Source organism: Pinus tabuliformis, chromosome 8 (assembly GCF_031772625.1).
Source record: "Pinus tabuliformis cultivar Carrire ecotype Pingquan chromosome 8, CPIR1, whole genome shotgun sequence".
In the NCBI taxonomy this organism is placed as follows: Eukaryota; Viridiplantae; Streptophyta; class Pinopsida; order Pinales; family Pinaceae; genus Pinus; species Pinus tabuliformis.
In genome coordinates, this window is record NC_142294.1 from 1,658,064,537 (window position 1) to 1,658,081,810 (window position 17,274).

Consider the following 17,274-nt stretch of genomic DNA (forward strand, 5'->3'; position numbering starts at 1 on the left):
AGGCTTATGATTTTCGGTTAGGGGACAGTTTTTTAAAATGGGATTCAAGAAGAGAAGAAAAAGATAAGCATGGTAAGTTTTATAACCTATGGAAAGGACCTTATATCATCTATGCCTATAGCGGTAATAATGAATTTTTCCTCAAAGAGTTAGGTGGAGCAGAGCTACCTTGTGTACCTATTAATGGAAGGATGCAGAAACATTACTTTCCACAGGAATAGAAGTGTTCTTGATAAACTCATTGTAAATGCCATTATTTTTCTTTACTATTTTCATTGGGTGACTTATTCTGGATTTAAGACATCTGTGGTTTATATCTTTTAATTTAGCAACCAGAGAACCCATAGTAATAACCATTTTTCATCAAGGTTTCAAATCCCAACAGGGATCCATCATTAGGACATTCTTGAATGATGATAGTAGAAGAGCTTGAATGAGGGTATTAAATAGTTTTTAATAGTTTAGTTTTTAATCTTCCCACTTCAAACTATTAAAGACTATTTAATACCCTCATTCAAGCTCTTCTACTATCATCATTCAAGAATGTCCTGATGATGGATCCCTGTTGGGATTTGAAACGTTGATGAAAAATGGTTATTACTGTGGGTTCTCCAGTTACTAAATTTAAATGGGTGACTTATTATCAGAAGTTGAAGGCCACATAGAAGGCCCTAAGCTCCTGTTTAATGTGCCACCATAACTACTACTACAATGCAAAAAGAAAATAGATGCAGAAAAGTGTTGAAAGCATAACATTCAAGGCTACTGGTCAATGGTTCTTGGCACGTCACAAAGAGAGTGCCATCCTTAGCTAGAGCCATTATTAGGGTCCTATAATTTATAGGATCACAAGGTGATTGAATATTTCCTCTCAGTGTTAGGGAATTGTAAATAATATTGCAGTTTGTAAATGATTTCCAAAAAGAAATATTAGTAAAAGAAAAAATGAAAATAGGGTATTTCAAAATAAAAAATAGAATGAAAAACAAAAGAAAAGAAAAAGAAAAAAATAGAGAAAGAACAAAAATAAAGATGAAAAACTCCATGTCAAAAAAAAAAAAACAGAACTGAAAGTGATGTAAATTCAAATTCCACTACGAGATAAATAGTTTGATTTTCTAGAATAAATTGATTGTTCTGTGCATCTTGTTTAAAATGCCACAACCCTAAGTCATTGTTTGGATCATACAGTGTAATCATGATCAAATAAATTTCAATTTCTGTTAATTAGATTAGAGAATAGGTTAGCCAAACTATGTAATCTTGGCTAATGTTAGTTAGGTAGATGAATGATTTGATCTAATTGTTTAATATGAATCAATAAAAAATGATAAATAGGATTAGAATAGGTGTTTTTTCCTATTAAAGAAAATAAAGAAGGGTATGCAAATCTAAATGCACCCTTTGATTGGTCAAAATTAGTCTTAGGTTAGGAGAAAATTGAGTTCAAAAGGGGTCTAAGGATAAAAATGGGTTGATTTTATATGAAAGTATCTTATCCTAGGTTTACACTAATTAGTGCGCTTGTATCCTAATTTTGAGAAAAATTATAAGATATGCACTTTTATCCTAAGTTTGGGATCATTATGATTTTTATCATAAGTATTGAACCTAGTTAATACTGCCTGTAGTCGACAAAAAGGAATTTGTTGTATATGTTAAAGTACGAGCTCCAACCGACAGCTTGATGAACTCATCGTCAAATCAATGGCCGACAAGGCTTTTTAGCCCCCTACCCATCCTACCTTTATCGGCGGGGTGGGGGTCCAAAAAGTGGTTTCCTCCCTGCCAGTCCCACCCCTACATGTCACCTCCATGCTATTTTTCACCTCTGTCAAAAACCACTTACCACTTCGACCCCCCTCTGAAAACTGCCAACCTTCACATCTTTTCTCGCCAGCTCTTCCTGTGCGCTCTCCTCCACTCCTCTCCTGACACCCGTCCATGTTCGTTACACAATTAGTGTTTCCCTGGATAACCGTTTGAATTCAATAACGACTATTATAGCTCCAAATATCACCCTTGGTATTTGAGATGCTTGGTTTATGGCCTAGGGCAACCCCTCCTTCCAGACTTGGTCCAAATATTTTAAAAGACAATGTTTTACTCCCTGTAAGCTACTTTTCCCTGTGATAAAAACGTGTAAATGCGGGTTAGTCAATACCCAACCTACGTATATGTGTTAAAACACTTAAAAAAATTAAATCTCCTTAAATATGGGTAGAGTTCATGGGTTTTACCTGCTAATTACCTCCTAGTGCCCATGGCCCAACTATTCCCAACTGTTTCCCAACTAAAAATCTAATTTGAGAGAAGTTTAAAAAGACTGCTATGGGAAGGTGTTAAGGAGGAGAGAAGAGATAGAATTACTATACTGAGATTATTCCCTGATTAAGTCTAAAGTATCCCCATGCTTCAAGCACTTCCCCAAGTTCAGGAAACCCTTGTTTCCTTGAGTGTTGATCTTCTCCCACTTACTTGAGAGATCATGGTATTGGTTGTGGACTGGACGGACTTGGAGGAAATTTCCACTTGGAGCTGGAAGGAGAAGACTCAGGTGAACTCTTTCCTTGTTTGTTATAATTTTCTACAATAAAAAGAAACGTTGTCTTGTTCCTGAGATCGACTTTGTTTATGCATCAGATGTTATTGTTATTGTTCATGTATGAATGATTATTTTGATGTATAACTAACCACCTACTTATAGGATATAAAGTTGATTTTCATTAAAATGCTTTATCTATATGCTGCTATGTGTATTCGAATTAGTTGATTTACAGATTTGAAGATCATCAGGAGTTGCAAAGGGTTTGAACCCTTGCTAGAACTACCCAAACGAAGGACATCTGGGTACGTTCATCCTTGAATAGTTTCATTATTTAAGCATGTTTCTTGAGTTATATGTGTGTTTCTTGCTGTAGATTACTCTTGATTTGTTGGGGTTTTGACCCAAAGCCCTAGGGGACCTATTCCTTTAAAAGAATTGGCAACTCCACTGGGGATAACAATCTTGTTATTCGTAGTTTGGGATGTTCAATGTGAATCAGGGCTCAATTCTCTGTTTGCTTGCTGTGTCATTATTGCCTGCTCCTATAGGAACTCAGACCTCAAGTCTGATATTTTTTATCAAGCCTTGTTTTTTATTTTTATTGCAAAACTTAGTATACGCATCTTTGTCTGTTTACATAAGCGTACACATGCTTGTTTCTGTGAACTGAAACCGTGTATATGCTAGTTTCTTTTGTCAGAAACACGTGTACACACATCTATATTATAAAACAGTCACATATACCATTTATTGCATGCTTTTTTCAAATATTTCTGTCCAGAAAGATTTGTCTCATGGTCTGTTTGGTTTCTGAGCCGTCAATTTCTGTCTTCAGAATTTAATTGTTTAGTGGACTTATCGTTTTGAATTCTCTCCTGCTTTGAAATTTTTTTGGACTAGATTTGCTTTTGAGTGAGTTTTATGATTTGTGTTTGAATGCACAAGGCTTCTTATCGAGGTTCTTGATTGTTTTGGTCTTCTGGAACAATAGATTGTTTTCAATCTTTTTATCAAACTTGATTATTGGTCTACTTGCTTTGCTTTCCGTCATTTCGTGTCCATACACCTTTTCTTGCTTTTTCGAAAGTCTCTTTTTGATGAATTTGAAAGTGTCTCTTTCCCGACTTCTTGGTCAATTTTTCAAAACTCTTTTGCTGCTTTTGGATCATTTAGTGCAAGTTGAAACCCCTTTTTTGTTCAAGTTTTCATTCGTGTTGAATTGGTAACTTACAAAGTTTCCTTGTGCTTGGCTTTCAGTTTTTGAGTCTTTAGTAGCATTTTGAGTGCTTTTGAAAAGTTGTTTTCATTGCTTCTTGAAAAATAAAAGTCCTTAAAAAACATTGTTTTGCTTTCTTTTTCCAAGTTTTCTTTTGGTTTCTTTTGGTTTTTGAGAGTGATTTGTGATCAATTTGATTAGTCCTTCTTGTTTGGGGAAGATTTTGTATTCAAAACTGATATCCTTTTCAGACGCTTAAGTTGGCTTATAAACAATTGCTTTCATTTCTTTTTAGAGTAATGTAGGATTTTGCATTATCATGTACACCTTGCATTAGGGTAGTTTTGCATCATTGAAGCATCAATAGTCTTTTTTAGCTTTTGTGAGTGTGAAGTCTGCTATAAGAAAAGAAAAGAAAAGAAAAAATTTCTCTAAAGAAGTTTCTTAGAACCCGAGTAGAAATTGCTTTTCATCGAAGAACAAACAAGTGCATTGCATATAAGTTAGTTTTTCATTAATTTCTTTTGTGTCATACAAACACCATGAGTTTCACTTCCATAGTGTCCGTTTGACTTAAAAGAACAACCACTTAAAATTAAGCGCTTAATAAAATGAACTAAAAATTTTTGTATTGTCAATCGATACAACAACAAGTTTTAGGTTTATTTAGGGCCTTGGATTAGGTGAGAGGAGAGTAAACTCTCCAAGGCCACTCTAAATTGTAAAACATAGAAGTTTGATTAAAGAGTGAAATCCAATAGTGTTAGGGAGACTTGGAAAGCTCCGTGACTGAGAGTTAAGCACGAGGGTTTTTGAAGATAAGGACAAGAGATACCCCCTCTCTTACTTGTCGGATCTTACCTCACGACTGTTCCACCCATCTTCTGATACGAGTTGGTGTCTTTAGTTGCCAATCCTAGGGATCTACACAGGTGGCTATGGAGGGGAATCTCGTGGCACCTGAGGTTGATGTTGCATCACGTTCAGCAGTACTTCTGGAGTGCAACCTTGCGAAGCTTGGGGGCGTGCACCGACAAAGGTTGTTGTATGGAGGTCAACGTAACTACCTCTGATACCTTTGCTGGTAGCGCTGGGCCTTCATTATCCTAGACTATCTTCGGAAGGTATCTTTCTTCACTTTCTTGTGTTTTGGTGTCCGGTCCTAATTACCTGGAGAAGAAATACTTGGAAGTTGTTTGACTGTTGATTTCTTTAGGGACATTTTTAGTGGGTGTTTTGTGCTCCTAGTCGGCCTATATTTCAATTTTCTTGATTCTTTAAGTAGATCTTATAAAAATAATTCAAAGTGGCTGACTGACCGTCTCGACGGTCCCCTAGACTTCGTGGGCTTTCACCTGTGAGTCTAGAGCCTTATCCTAGAAGGTATAGGAGTGATTCTGCCAGTGGTTTTCAACCAGTGGCAGCAGGCGCATCAGAGATTGATCCTCCGCTTGGGGGCATTAGTTCACAAGATAGACCTGGTATTACTACAGAGTTAGAGAGGAACACACTAGTTCTTTCTTGAGTATTCTTCCAGTCAGAAGATAATATTGAAGTAGAAAATATTTCAGAGTTAGTTGCAGCTCCGAATTCTCCTCTCCCTCCTGATCATCCAGACGTATTGTTATACATTGGGACTTTGACTCACAGGCCTTCGAGTCCAGGTCCACACACATATATACCTTTGATGACTACCGCTAGAAGCATGGCGTCCACCATGATTGTTGCGAGTATGCAGACTCCCATATCTGTGCAAGGGGGTGGGACTATTTCCATCCCTTCTAATACTCCCAACACATCCTTATTTGGGTCTACTTCCATTCTATCGACAAGTGGAAGTTCCCAAGCTAATGCATCCAGTTTTGGATTTTTCCCTTTTGGAATGCCCTCTCAAGGTATTCCTTCAGTTCCATTGAATGTACCATCAACTGCATCCACACCATGATGAGTGGATTGGCTTCTTTTCAGGGTTTTCCATTTGGAAGTGGTCATATACCACATTCCAATTTGACAGTGGGATCTATGCCTTTTCCTTTCACAAGTCAAGGTGGCAATCCCTTTCAAAGTTGGACAAACACTATGGTTAGTGGGATAGGAGCTGGGAATCTGTTTTTCGGCCAACAAGGGAACGTGTTGTACTCCTTGGTCAATTAATTTCAAAGTTTTCCACCCTTAGCTAACGCTTGGAACCCTTACTAGGGGATATTAGTTCCTTACAGTACGTCGTTAGGGGGAAGCTTCACCTTAACAATGATCCCACGCCTCCAATGAGACTATGCCATTACCATAAAACTCCCTTTGTGCATTATTTTCACTTCCTTTCCACACAAGTTACTCACTCTGTCTAGTTCTTTTTTAAAGTTGCGCTGACACAGTAAACTTCCACAACTAACAGAGGAACTAGTTGAGCACAAGAAAAGGCCATTTTTTCCACTGATAGTCCACTATCAAACACATTCCCAATAATCCTTCACCATTACCTTCCTTTTCTTGCAAATTAATTGTCAGAATGCCTCTTAAGAAGAAAAACAGTGATGATCCAATCAACCCAATTCTCCCTCCTGTAGTCGATCTTGACCATATTCCCCTTGCGGACATGGATTATAAAATGACAGAGACCAAATATGAATCTGATCCATTTGAATTATATTGTTGGTTTGAGGACAATTTCATTGATAAAATTGATGAAATTGGACTCTGGGAGTCCAATTTACCCTTCTATATTTTTCCTCAGACCTATCATTTAGCTTATTTCATTAGAAAGTGCCATGCCTTCTATTTGTCCAATCAGAGAGTTGTTCTAGCCCCAAGTGGAGAAGTTTTATTCACCATTACCCCTTAAACAATTAATCAAATGATGCATGTCCCTCATACAACATCTAGCACCCCTCTTTCAGTAGAAGCCTTGAATGACATGTACCAAATAGTATACTTTTCTAAGGGGGCAAATTTTTTTGAAAATTTTGTACCTAAAAATGTCCAATTGCCCAAGAAGAATCCACCTTATGCTGCATCCATGTTTCTTGACCAAGCCAAGAAAATTGTTTATGTTCTTCATATATGTTAGGATATTATTCTCATGAATCGATAGATGAGCCTATCCTAGGTTTTCTGTCAATTTTCTCAACTGATCAAAAACCCTATGTTGTGTTTAATTTTAGTCAATTTATTGCTGACAACATACATGAACAATTCCTAAAGTTACCAACTGAAGGAACATTCAATTATGCCTCAATTCTTGCCTACATGTTCATATACTATCAAGTAGATAGGCTCCCATGCTCACTTCATAAGTTAAATGAAGAAGGAAACCCAGAGTCAACATTTTTTTGGACTTCTTTGGTGAGGAAAGATTCAAATGAGTACACTTTCAAAGAATACATAGAGCAGTTTATTCATCCAGTCATAAGTTCGTTTAACAGAAATGCAGAGCAAAGAATCAGTGATGAGATTAGAAAATTTTTCACCTAACTGAGCAAGCCAAAATAGGAGATTGGTACCTCTATCAGAACTATACAGAAATAAGAGTGTATGGGTGTAAGTTTCCACCATACAAACTATGTAAATACCTCTTAATGAGAGTATTTTCATTAGAATATATAAGATAGATGATAAATTCTGATGAGATTCATTTTGTTTCAGTAAAGAAGAAATATCAATTCAAAATGAAGCCACAGATTGGCCCCTTTATTTATAATAGTAGGGCAGCTGGTGAAGAAGTAGATAAGCTCTTGAAACAAATGAATCTCCCACTGATATTTACATGGTCTTATAACCTATTTGGCCTAGTCTTTAAGCTAAGGGTGGAAAAAAATACCACTCCTTATGTGCATACACAGAGGCCAGAGATTGAAAGGTACATGAACCAGTTGGAATGGGCAGAGAAAACCCTACAAGAAGTAGAAGAACAACTCATGTCCACCTCTACTTCAAAAAATCCCACTCCTCAAGAGAAGAAAGGGAATAGACAAAGATGAAGGATCCCTTTCAGGTGCAGGGAGCTCAGAAAAGGAATTGAAAATAATCTACAGAAGGAGGGCTAAAAGGAGTCCTAAGATAGACTTCTAAAAAGAAGCAAAACAACAAGCTACTATAGTTATCAAAGATCCACTTTGTTTAGCAGATTCAGGAAGTAAATTTATAGGTTCTCTAGTAGCATCATTAGTGTCACAAGGCTATTAGGACCCAACCCAAACATCAGGGCTAATTCATGGAGATAAAGAGAAAAGTATTTTTGACAAATAAAAAGAGATAAAGCTCAAGAATGAAATCCTTAAAGGTAGAACATACACTCAATTCTGGAAAAAAAAACTTCCAGTGCTCAAAGCAGGCTTCTATCAACCTTTCACGCAAATAAGGGAAGATTGCAAATGTCATTCTTACAAGCTCAAATTCCACATCCAAAGACAACTTCTTTGTTAGGTCCCTATAATACTAGGATTACCCCATTACTATTGTAGTTGTATCCCTTATTAATATTGTTGTGCCCCTATTATCCCCATATTGTTATTATTGTGCCCCATAGAATCCCTCTATTGTTATTTTTGTGCCCCATAGAATCCCTCTATTGTTATTTTTGTGCCTTTATATTATTATTGTTAGGTCGGCTGGGTTATATTGTGACTCCTTAGACTCCTATATATAGAAAGGAGGTTTTGTCATTTGAATCATCAAAAAATCATTCATTTGTGTAATGTAAAGGAGGTTGCCCCCTCGAAGAGGCTGAATTCTAAGGCATTGATCTATATTTTATATCTTTTTGTGAGATGGTTTCATAACATTTGGTATCGGAGCTTTAGATTCTAGGGTTTCGCTACTTCAAATAGGTCATCGTGGAATTTTCGCTATAATTTTTTTTTTGCGACGTTTCAGAAGCGCAAAAAAAAACCCATTTGAGACAAAATTGCATTGAACCTTGGGTCTGAATTTCAGAGCTTTTCATGCTATATTTATGGAGATATGATCTAAGGAAGTTGGTCTTTTTGGAGACTCCTGAATTACATTCCAAACAAGTGACCCAGGGAAGATCGTCATAACTTTCTCTCTAAGAATCAGATTGAAATTTCGTAAGAAGGTACAGAAAGAGGACGGACTGTAGTTTCTTGTATATATTTTTTAGAGGCAAAGGTTGAAACAAGGACTCATGGCACATCGTACAAGTTCACTCTTCTGAACTAGCCTATAATCATGTCACTGTGGGAGATTTGGCATAAATCTTCCATGAAGAATCCATTGGGATCAGACTGGTGGCATTGGAAATAGGACACAAAGGGCTACTTCAAGTCATAATTTCAGAATTAGATGATCTGAAATTATAGAGATACATCAGAGGTAATATCGAGCTCCTACAAAGTGAAAAAAGGTGTGTAGATTTTTTTAAATTTTTTCTTAAGCTTGGTTTGAAAAATTATTTTGAAGGAATTCAAAGGGCATAGTAGAGCATTATTATTGGTAACTGATGCCCTGAGGAAAGAAAATGCAAACACCTAGTAAGCAACCTGAAAGCTCTAGTATGACTCATGAAGAAGAGGAAGAAATGCTACATGATATATCAAAATTAAAAGACCAAGTGCAACAAATTTCACTCTCACAAAAGCTAACAGAAGCTAATATAAATGGTGTGGAATCTAAGATAAAGGGTTTGGATGCTAAGATTGAAGAATCAAGATAGATTTGAAGGTGGATTTGACAAATTTTCTATAAGAAATACTTACTAATGGTGAAAGGGTACTAAGGGAAACTCATGATGCGAACAAAAGAAATGTTAATCATGATGTTATAGACTCTAATGTTGGATCGAAGACCCGCCATATTCCAAAAATTGATATGAGGAAGTTTGATTGCAAGGATCCTGCAATATGGATACTACAGATGGAGCAATTTTTGATCTCAATAATGTGCAAAACACACAAAAGGTACGTATTGCAACTTTATATTTGGAACCAAATCAGTTTGTATGGCATCAATGGCTATGCTCTTGTAAAAAAATTATCACTTGGGAAATTTTTACCGAAGAATTGACAGCACATTATGAGGATACAAAAAGCAACACTTTTTTTAGCCAATTGATAAGTCTCAAACAAAAGGGTTCAATAATGGAGCACAATGAGGAGTTCCAAAAATTGAACATAAGGGTAAAAAATATTCTAGAGGAACATAGGATTGATGTGTTCATAGGGACTTTAAAGGATAATATCCAACATGATGTTCGCCTTTGGGAACCCAATTCATTAGAGAAGGCATTTAGGTTAGCAAGAAAAATGGAAAGCAAAATTATGGCAACCAGGAAGCATACCACTCACAACTATAAAGATGGAAGTGTTGTTGGCCCTAGTCTTCCACAACCTATAAGGTTGACACCACAATAATTGGAAGAAAAAAGAGCAAAAGGGCTTTGTTACAGTTGTGATAGAAAATACGCTAAAGGTCATAAGTGTGCTGAGAAGAAATTATTCTACAGAGATTGTGAAGAGGAATAAGAAAAGGAGCAAGAAAGGTCAAAAGAAGAGGATATACTCCGGGAACAAAGCCTAGATAAAGAAGAAATGAATCCGACCATATCTTGTAATGCATTGGCTGGAATTACCACTCCTCAAACCATCAAGATAGAAGGACAAATCAAGAAGAAAAAGGTAATAGTGTTGATTGATTCAGGAAGTACCCACAATTTTATTCATTGTAAGGTAGCAAAAGAATTGAATTGCTTCCTATATCCAGCACCAGAGTGTCAAGTAATGGTTGCAAATGGAGGAACAATAAATTATTTTGGAAAGTGCCATAATATCAAGCTATCCATGGGAGAATATGTATTGACTAGCCCAATGCTTTCCATTCCAATGGGAGGTGCTGATGTTGTACTAGGAGTCCAATGGCTACAATCCTTGGGTACAATAGTTTTTAATTTTCATGAAATTTTCTGCTGAAGGAAAGGAAGTTGAATTAAGGGGTATTGCAGGGAAACCAGGAAAGATAATTAGCTCTAATGATATGACAAAGCTTCTAAAAAAGGAACAAAGAGGTGTAATTGCACAATTATATTCGCTAGATGTTTCCACATCGAAATCATCTATTTCTCCAGATCTCCAAAAAGTCATGGACAATCATTCCAAGGTATTTGAGACTCCCAAAGGTATCCCACCTATTCGTGATCATGATCATGCTATTCATCTGATTCCAGGAAGTGTTTCTCCAAACATCAGGCCGTACAAATATCCCTATGCCCAAAAGAGTGAAATTGAACATATGGTTGCAGAAATGCAAGAGGCTGGTATAATTCAACCTAGTCAAAGTTCTTTATCTGCTACAATAGTATTGGTGCACAAGAAGGATGGATCATGGCGCATGTGTCCGGATTATATGGAGCTCAACAAGCTCACTATTAAAGATAAGTTTCCCATTCCTATCATTGATGAATTGCTAGATGAATTGCATGGATCAATTTACTTCACCAAGTTGGATCTTCGTTCAGGATATCATCAAATCAGAATGAAGACTGAAGACATTCCGAAAACAACATTTAGAACTCATGAGGGTCATTATGAATTTTTAGTCATGCATTTTGGCCTTACCAATGCACCTTCTACATTTCAAGGTTTGATGAATTCCATTTTCAAACCCTTCCTTAGAAAATTTATGTTAGTATTTTTTGATGATATACTAATCTATAGCAAGTCTTGGAAGGATCATGTTGAACATGTTGATAGGGTGCTACAACTATTGCAGGAGAAACAATTATATGCAAAAAGATCCAAATGTTTCTTTGGAGTACAAGAGGTGGAATATCTAGGTCATATTGTATCTCATGAAGGAGTTAAGGTAGACCCTAGCAAAATTAAAGCCATTAAGGAATGGAAAATCCCCACATCCATAAAGCATTTGCAAGGATTTCTAGGGTTGACAGGGTATTATCGCAAGTTTGTTAAGAATTATGAGAGAATAGCAGTACCTCTAACAACATTATTGAAGAAAGATGCATTTTCATGGACTTCAGAAGTAGCAAAGGCCTTCGAACATCTTAAAGAGGGAATGTGCCAAGCACTGGTCTTAGCTACACCGGACTTCACAAAAACCTTTATTATGGAATGTGATGCTTCAGGAAATGGAATTGGTACTGTTTTAATGCAAGATGAAAGACCCATTGCTTTTGAAAATCGTCTAATTAGGGGAAAGTTTTTAGACAAAGCTATTTATGAGAAGGAAATGTTGGTAATACTACATGCACTTAATAAATGGCGACCCTACCTAATGGGAATACACTTCAAGGTAAAAACTGATCATGATAGCCTTAAATACTTTTTAGAACAAAGATTATCCTCTGAAGAGCAATAAAAGTGGGTCACAAAGATGTTGGGTTATGACTTTGAAATCATCTACAAAAAAGGCAAGAAAAATGTGGTGGCAGACGCACTCTCAAGAAAGGATGAGGATGTGGAAGCATTGTTATGCACCATTTCTATTATCCAACCAGATTGGATAAACGAAGCAAGGGAAAAATGGAAGAATGATGAAGAAGTGTGGGCACTTATTTGAAAGTTACAACAAGATTCCAGTACATCTGATACATTTAGTTGGAAAAATGATTCGTTATGGTACAAAGATCGCTTATACCTATGTAAGAATTCCAAACTCAAACAAAAGATTCTTATGGAATTGCACACTTCTCCCTTAGGAGGGCACTCAAGATTTTTCAAAGCTTACCACAGGGTTAAGAAGGAATTTTTTTGGGATGGCCTTAAATCGGATATTCAAAATTTTGTGGCGGAATGTTTGGTTTGCCAACAAAATAAAGTTGAAACAATTAAGACCCCGGGTCTATTACAACCTTTATCCATTCCAAGCCAATGTTGGGAGGAGGTTTCAATGGATTTTATCATAGGTTTACCCAAATCTGAGGGAAAGAGTGTCATCATGGTAGTAGTTGATAGACTTACCAAGTATGCACACTTTTGTGCGTTATCACATCCATTTAATGCTATTACAGTTTCTATTGCATTTATGGAAACAATTCAAAAGCTACATGGAAACCCAAATATTATTGTAAGTGATAGAGATCCCATTTTCATTGGAAATTTTTGGACAGAATTATTTTCTTGTCTCGGTACTCAGTTAGCTCATAGCTCATCTTATCATCCTCAATCTGATGGGCAAACTAAGATAGTAAACAAATGTTTGGAAGGATATCTTCGTTGCTTTGTATCTGATAAATAGACACAATGGGTCAAATGGTTGCCTCTGGCTGAATGGTGGTATAACACTTCCTTCCATACAGCAACAAAAATGACCCCATTTATGGCACTTTATGGATATCAGCCACCATCCATCACATCATATTTAAGAGAAAATTCTAAGGTTCAAGCAGTGGAACATCACATCGAGCATCAACAACAAGTCCTCCAACTCTTAAAGGATAACCTCGTGTTGGCGCAGAATAGAATGAAACAACAGGCATATCAACATCGTAATGAAAGAAGTTTTGATGTAGGCGATTGGGTATTCCTATGGCTACAACCATATAAACAAATGTCCCTCAAGAAAGCTAAGAAGGATAATAAATTATCACCAAAGTATTATGGTCCATACAAGGTGTTGCAAAAGATTGGTACTATGGCATACAAATTGGATCTTCCTGCAGCTTCTCGAGTGCACCTAGTTTTCCATGTTTCATGTTTAAAGAAGGTTATAGACAACAAGCTCCCAGTTCAAAAAATATTTCCAGAACTTGACGAGGAAGGAAAAATTATATTGGAACCGGAAGCAGTCACAAGAACAAGAACTCGACAGCTACGAAATCGATCAATTTTGGAGTATCTCATCAAGTGGAAGAACTGATCCTCTGAAGATTCCACAGGGGAGGATGAGAATTTTATACAGAAGCATCCAGAACTACTCAAGCGTTGAGGACAACACTTTTTTGAGGGAGAGGGGCATGTTAGGTCCCTATAATACTAGGATTACCCCATTAATATTGTAGTTGTATCCCTTATTAATATTTTTGTGCCCCTATTGTCCCCATATTGTTATTATTGTGCCCCATAGAATCCCTCTATTGTTATTTTTGTGCCTTTATATTATTATTGTTAGGTCGACTGGGTTATATTGTGACTCTTTAGGCTCCTATATATAAAGGAGGTTTTGTCATTTGAATCATGAAAAAATCATTCATTTGTGTAATGTAAAGGAGGTTGCCCCCTCGAAGAGGCCAAATTCTAAGGCGTTGATCTATCTTTTCTATCTTTTTGTGAGCTGGTTTCATAACATTCTTACTACAAGAAGACCTCCTTTGAATTTTATACAAAGGACATTCATCCCATTGATCAAATGGAGATGCAAAAACAGACAGGTGAGATGATTTGTTATACACTGACTAACACAACCGTGAATTCTTCAAAGATGCAAGTATCCCTCACTAATGTTCAATCTTAGCTGAAGATTGAAAATATTTCATCTTTGGAAAAGGAAACTGGGATAAAATCATTAGAAGAACTTGCCATAAAGATGGGTTATGAGCCAGAGAGTGTTATAGGAGTTGAAGAGTTGATTAAGAAGAAAAATGATGATATATTAGCACTGAGAAAGAAACTAAAGACGCTAGCAACTAAGGATCCACAGACAAAAGAAATTGGTGGGTCAGAGAGATAGAAGGAATATATGCTTAAGTTGATCATGGAGTAGAATGCATAGATTAGAAATATGGAGACAGAGATGGATAAAATAATTAAAGAGAAGGAAAAAAATGTATAGTTGGCCATGATGCTTTTAGATGCAGTGCCCCTCACAACAATATCAATTGTAGGAACTTCTACATCAACAACACCTCTAGCACAACCTACAGATGTTGTTGGTAAAATGATAAAGGCCATGGAAGATATGTCAATACAAAGTGAAGAATTAAGAGGCTGCAAGGGTAGGTAAAATCCTTGCGGGAGAAAAAGGCAAGAAGTGAGGCCTCACACATGGATGAGGAACATAAATCACAAATATTGAGGGAGAGGTTGCAACAGTTGGGAAAAGAGACAACCATTGGCCAAACCTTGGCCCAAGCCAAGGAGAACATATGGATAGACATCCTTAACTCAATTAATGAAATTTTTCCTCCAATACAAATCATTTTTGAACAAAATGAGTTGATACATAAAGCTACAACAATCATTGCAGACATCAAAGAAAAGTTGGCTAACAAGCCCACTGAATCCACTGATATTATCATATTTTTTAATTCTAAGAATAATATGAGCTACAGGAAGTGGTAATTGAAGGCAGAACTTAAACAATACTTGAGGTTAAGAAGGTTTTAACTAAAAAGAACCTCATCCTACAGCTAGAAGAAAAATGTGAAGGACTGGAAATTGGTGTCAACAGATTTGAAGTGCTGAACAAGAAGGGACTACCAAGTTTGTTTGTGATAAATGAAAAATTGATCACTTAGGAGGACTACAATAAAAAATTGAAATATGTGGCCAAGGATATCTCAAATTTGGCAGGAATAAAGGGAAACATAACAGGAAAAGCCTTTTTCGGTGCACTCGAGAATGATTTGAAAATACAACATGGGGTAAATCACATTTTTGTCATCACGCCTACTTTTTCCAAGTACACTGACGTAGATGAGATCTACAGGAGGGTGACTAAATTGTTTATTCTAAATTAAGAGAGGTGGGATAATTTATGTGAGTTACTAGACTAAGTGAGTAACTCTATCTTCAGTCAAAGGACCAACAATAGAGCAAAGGTCAAAGAGACATACTAGCAACAACTTCCTTCAAGACAGGGCTAGCTTTCAAACAGTTCCAACTTTCCCTATTAGTTTGTAACAAGAGATATAATTTGTTTTATATTTTCCTTAAATATATCCTAATCAGTTATGACTGAATTTTTGTGAATAATTGTATAAATAATTTAGATTTCGAAGTATAGAGGGTTGATTTTTTCATTCCAGAAAGCTATTGTACTTTTTCCATTTGATGGGTTGACCAGTAATAGAAAGGACATTTTTCACAGGATTCATGTGTTGGACTATCTGGTGAAGTGTTTCTCTCACTGCCTATGTGTTTATTTCTTTGTTCCCATACTTATGTGTTCTTAAATCTGAATTATTTTACAGAAAGTTAATGAACAAAATTTGTTGAAAGATACACTCTGATTCTGGCTATGGATATTTAAATGTTTTCCTCTGATATTAAGTTAAATAATTCTTAATTGCTCTTTTTCTTAATTGAACCTATTTCTTTTCTTCCATTGCATTTCATTTAAATCTAAAGGATCTAGTTAGCTCAACTACCTTTCCTTGTGAAACTCCTTTGAAAATCTGAGACAGATCCATGTTAAGTTTGTAGACTCCACAGCACAATGGAAGTTCAAGAATTTAAACAACCAAACCAATTAAAACAAATCTCAAACAATCAAACAAACTACTGAACATTCATAACTAGCCTAATATCCCAAATACAACAAAGTTAAATCTGACAAAGAGCTCCCTTTCTAAGTTTAGCAAGGCTAGATCCTAAACTCCAAAGTGGTTTTATGGTTACCTCTGTGGTTTCTTCCACAACCTCAAAAATTACAGAGTGCTAACCATCTTCACCCCATAATCTATTTACTTTAAGGGAAACATTAGTTGCTTTTTCCTTCTCTTGTTCTAGACTGGGCCATCAACTTTAGGGAAGATAATTATGTTTGTAGCCATAGATTTTGTATAACAAATTGGTGACCCAAATGGGGAACTATGTATTCCCTTCATGGTTTCCTTCTCCTTAGTGCTTGTTCTACCTCCTCTTCAGACCTTCATTGTCTCACTCAGTCCTAAATATACCTAGGAATACCTTTCATTGAGATTTACTGGCATTTTTGTGTCAGAACTTGGATTTGCATTATAATCACACCCCTTAGTCTAGAGACAAAGAATTGTAGTGCACCCTAGTCTTCTTTGTACCTGCATTACAGTGCACCCTAGCCATTTTAGCACCTGCTTTGATCCCCGTTTGATGTGAAAAAATTTCCTTTCTGTGAATTTGATGTATCTCTGAGATGATAATGGTCAGCTATCATGCCAGGGCATCTAAAATGTTTTTAATGTTTTGTTTTAATTTTGGAGGACTGATGTATGAAACATATTTAAAATAGTGATGCCTAACCTTTTTTAATAATACTAATATTTAAACAAAGGGCTACTATTAAAATCCACACAATGATTAAGATTATCAGGTGATGAGTAGAAATAGAAAGATGATATGACTATTATAGTTTTCAAATAGAAAATTATTTAACCATAAGTAAGAAAACATTCAAACAATGTTCAGAAAGTTCAACAAAATATGCCCAAGATTACAAAGGGACTGACGATTTTATGATTTAGAGGGAATTACTTAAACAAACAATTTCTGCAATTCATTCTCTTTAAAGATGACCACTTCCGAGAGTTTCTAGGAGTAATTGAGACACAACGATTCCTACCTAGTTATCTTTGTGAAACTTAAGAATATGAAGAAACAGTGAATGAAAACTGGAAAAACTT